Source organism: Solanum tuberosum, unplaced genomic scaffold, assembly GCF_000226075.1.
Source record: "Solanum tuberosum cultivar DM 1-3 516 R44 unplaced genomic scaffold, SolTub_3.0 scf00106, whole genome shotgun sequence".
Classification (NCBI taxonomy): domain Eukaryota; kingdom Viridiplantae; phylum Streptophyta; class Magnoliopsida; order Solanales; family Solanaceae; genus Solanum; species Solanum tuberosum.
In genome coordinates this window covers 1093573-1098248 of record NW_006239032.1, presented here as the reverse complement: position 1 = coordinate 1098248, position 4676 = coordinate 1093573, and the positions used below count along the sequence as shown (strand labels likewise).

The window sequence follows — 4676 nt, the reverse complement described above, 5'->3', positions numbered from 1 at the left end:
AGCTCACTTCTCACCTACATTAGTTATTTTTTGTTTTATTCTTTGATAGCTAGTTGAGTCTTATGCTAGGCTATGGACCAAAGAAAAAAGACAAGAATAAATCAACACCATAACTGAAATTTGAAAATGGACAGGTATATAAATCATACAGCTAAAATCTTTCCTTCTTCATTCACATAGTTACCATCCTTCTTCAGTAAAGTTGACAAAATAACCTCACTTCGACACACAGGTCTTCCCAATTTTTGCTCCTGTCATTAATCAAGTATATATAAATAAAAATAAACATGAAACACATTTCACTTGATACAATAACATGATTTCCAAATAGAATTCAAGGTTAAGAAATATACCATTTGATGACTTCTCCTTTCATTGCTTTTGCTACCACCGACATGCAAAACTTTAAGTTTCTTTCTATTTTTTACATTTTGTGCACTTTATTTCTGTAATTCTCAAACATAAATTTAATTACATGTAATAGAAGGGCACAATTTCACAAGATGTAGGACACAAGTTCTTAAAGCTATATAAATCGCTTTAACACAGCCAACACAAACAATATTACTTAATGAAAGCAAACAAAAATTTGTCTTAAATTTTCAAACTCACAATGGTCTTTATAACACATTCATTTAGATTTCTCAACAACCATACAACTATATCCTATTTCATAATTATTGGCATCTTAAAAGGAGTATCTACTTCCCCACAAAGGATGCAATATAAAATTTAAAAGGAAGATATTGGAGCGAGAAAAGAGTTTAAGCTCTAATGATGTTGAAGGGAGAGAGCAAAAACAGACATTGCAAAGCCAAAACAAGAACTTACCAACATATTTGAAGAATTCATTGACATCACATAGGTTTCTTATAAGTAACTAGTAATTTTCAGCCATTTTTGTCTCTACAAATTTAGCTTATAAGTTATAACTTCTAATTCTTATTGTATTTATAGTTGAAGGCATATTCAAATGTACAAAATGAGTTATATTGTGTATGTACAGAACTTAGGAGTTATAAAGTTTCATATTTCTTCCTTTCCATACTTTCCTAAAGTAAAGTTGTTATGTAGCAGGAGTCCAATGGAGTAGCAGGGTGAATTGCGATGGGCTGAAAACTAATGCAAAGGAAATGTTTCATGGGATGCTATTTACAGAATGACACTTACAAGGATAATTTAACACTTGTGGCAGATGTCTAACTGAGGATATTCCAAAACCAAGAAGAATAGATGAAGTCTTGATCAAAATCATCTTTCAAAAGTATATTTGAGAGCCAATTTGAGACCTCAGTCGGCTAGAAAACTAGGAGATTCAAATATGTTTGTATTCATAAATCAGTACCTATTGAAAAAAGATAACATTATTTGAATGGCAATAAAGTTAGCTAGTTACCTCAATAAGTTGCCATTGTCGTTTTGTTTTTTCATGTGGTATCTTATCCCATCACTCAACTAATATGGGACAAAATACAAACATTTGAGAAAGTTTGCCAAGAAATCTCACAAGCAAATTTGAACCATTGTCACTTCCTTTTTCATCACCAAGTTCCACCATAATTTTTTAATTTTTTTCAAAGTTCCAAACTCGATCTGATTGCATCTTTTAAGTAGTAACTTCTCCGATTGAAGTATCTATCATTTTAACAAGCCATTAACACAAATGAAAAGTAATGATAACAACAAACTAATAATAAAGCATAAAAAGCAACAATCAACTCTAATATGAACTTACTTCTAACCTCTAATGTGGACAAGTAACGACTCATTTTTCACTTGTGAGCTAGCTCCAACAAAACTTGAAGAAGAAATTAAATTGTCATTACCGAGAGTAGGAGTTGTGAAATTCTCATTCACAACTTGGTCATCTAGTTGATCAAAATTTAAGGAAGTTGTGCTATTGTTGTCAGCTTGTCGTCCTCGTAGGCTTGCTAACAATGATTGTGCTCTTACAACTAGAAAACCCAATAAAACTTAAAACAAGTAGTAACGTATTTGATCCCAGATAGGCACTGCTCTTTAATTTTTCAAATGTTGGACTTAAATTCATGTTCCTTATACAGAAACAAACAATAACTAGAACATGGTTTGAAATGCATAGAACAAAAAAAAGGAGATCTAATCCAGCAAAATTTCACACCTCTCAAGATTTATATATTAGTATATAGGTTATCGATTTATGGTAATAATTCCTCCAATGTATAATCTTATCTACAAAATTTGTGGTGAAAATATATCCATCAATCTTTCCAGAGGTGTGAGCATGATTTTTCCAACATAAATAAAGTAGGATGTATAACCTACCACTAAAATTTCTATTCTTTACAACAAGAAAACCCAATAAAAAAATATCAAATTGCAGATTTCAAAAGCTCATAACTTCAATAAACAAAAACTTTATCCAAAACCCTACATTCAATTTTGAGTTTAAATACACTAGATTCCAAAGATTTGTTACTTGAACGAAGCAAACTTACCACATTACACAACTATTTGAAGCGGCTTTTGACAGAAATCGACTTTGAAGAAGAGAGTTGAATTTTGGGCAGAAATCGATTTAGATTTTGGGGGTTGGTTTTGGGTGAAGTGAGAGAAAAGAGAGTGAGTAGAGGGAAATAATAGAAAAAGAGGCAAATGACAAAATAAAGGGAGGGAATGAAATTTTACCCGCCTATTTTAGCCAGAAATGTTTAGCCACAGTTCGTACTATGTAGAGAATTTTTTATTTTTTAGCTAATTTTGCCACAATTTTCGCAACCGTGGCTAAAAGGCAATTTTTTGGTAGTGATATGACTTGATACATATTTGTGAGTTTGATTTCTTATTGGTCTACTAGCTGGCTTGTCTAGATCATAATGTACAAATCTTCATATTATTTTTTTAATAGGGATAAGGGTCTGAAAAATACCCCAACTTTTGGTCGGATTTTGCTATTGTGATACTAAACTTTCATGAGGACCTATTACCTCCCTAGATTATTTAATACCGTATTTTAAACATATATATTTGCCCACGTGGACATAAAAAATAATGCAAAATTATAAATAGTAATGTGTCCACGTGGACACATATATACCTTTAAAATACACTATTAAATAGTTCAGGGGGTAAAAAATACGGTATTAAATAGTCTAGGGAGGTAATAGGTCCTTATGAAAGTTTAGTATCGCAACAGCAAATCTGACCAAAGTTGGGGTATTTTTCATACCCTTATCCCTTTTTAATATAATACACATTCGAAGTATACTTTAGTCTTGAATTAAGTTATGTACATGTGATGTAAAATAAATGTTTATGTTTATGCAGCCTCAAAATTTAAGTTTTCTTGTATTTCTTATTGTGATTACAACTACAAAATTACAAGCTTAAGTAAAGTTAGAAAAATTGTTTTGTTTGATGGGAGATAATTATGTTGATGAGTGAAAGTGAAAAAAAAGTATGAAATAATTGAGCTAATACACTGTCCGTTAACCGTCCAATAATAACCAATCCGATATCAAATCAACTATTTCATTGCTTAGCTAGAGAATTAGTATTTTTAAAAATCGATATTCGATAAGTCAAACCGTTACACATTATCAGATAAACAGCCATAGTCAAACGCGCAGTAAATGTAGTAGATAAAATAAAATTTATGTATTCTTACCAAAATTCAACAAAAATGAACGTGGTCAACTTTTCACCTTTCTTTCTCTGGGTTATATATAAAAAATAGCATAATTGTCAAGAAGAAATAAAATCATTTCAAAAATCGAATATGAATTCTTTCAAGCACAATTTTTTTTTCTTCTCATTCATCTTTTTACTTAATCTTGTTACTATAAAGAGTTCTTCGTTGACTACAAAACTCGAATCTCATTGGTGGACGCCTAGATTTGAAGTTCATATCAACAGCAGCCTCCCTATAAATTCTAATCCTCTAAAATTTCGTTGTAAATCTGCAGATGATGATCTTGGTGATATAGTGCTCCGTACAAATGAAGAGTTCAAATTTCATTTTAATGAACATTTTTTGGGCGGAACGCTATACTTTTGTCATTTTTATTGGGACTCGAAAGATACGAGTCATGATATTTTCAATGATAAAATAGCTGATAAATGTGGTTTGGAAAGTAAGAGTTATTCATTTACTTTTATCTATGGATGCTATTGGAAGATACAAGAGGATGGCTTTTATTCAACTCTCAGGAATTACCACAACCTGATAAACAATATACAAAAATGTATGGGTGGTGATGACAAGTAAAATGTAATATCGATTCACAAATAAATGCAAGAAAAAAGTGAAAGGATTTGCGATACTATTTCTTGATTTCTTTTGACTATATAATCATCTTTATTTTAAATTTAGTGATATCTCAAAACTATGATAACTTCGCCTTCTCGCTAATATATGTGTATATTTTATTGTTCAAAGAGTTCATAGCTTAGTAGCAAATGTAGTGTAGTGTGTGACCATCTCATTTAAAAGTTTAAGTTGTTTAGAGAGATCATACTTTTATTAGTTAATTATATTCTCAACACGGCCCCCTCACGTGTAAGCCTGAGTTTTTTCATGTGTCAAACACGTGAATTTTTTTTTGCTCTAATAACATATTGAATTGTGTGACAATTGCATCTAAAAGCTTAAGCTGTTGAAGAGATCATATTTTTATTAGTTAATTATATTCTCAACA

General features: G+C 30.8%; 2 long non-coding RNA genes across 2 annotated transcripts; both read right to left on the bottom strand.

Moving 5' to 3' along the window:
• Nucleotides 1–148: 148 nt before the first annotated feature.
• On the bottom strand, nt 149–640 carry LOC107060962 (uncharacterized). Its single transcript, XR_001473667.1, has 2 exons — nt 354–640; nt 149–251 (listed from the first exon to the last, which is right to left on the bottom strand). It is a non-coding gene; the product is annotated as an uncharacterized lncRNA (long non-coding RNA).
• Nucleotides 641–1396: 756 nt separating this feature from the next.
• Nucleotides 1397–2632, bottom strand: LOC107060961 (uncharacterized). Its single transcript, XR_001473666.1, has 2 exons — nt 2478–2632; nt 1397–1635 (listed from the first exon to the last, which is right to left on the bottom strand). It is a non-coding gene; the product is annotated as an uncharacterized lncRNA (long non-coding RNA).
• Nucleotides 2633–4676: the final 2044 nt, after the last annotated feature.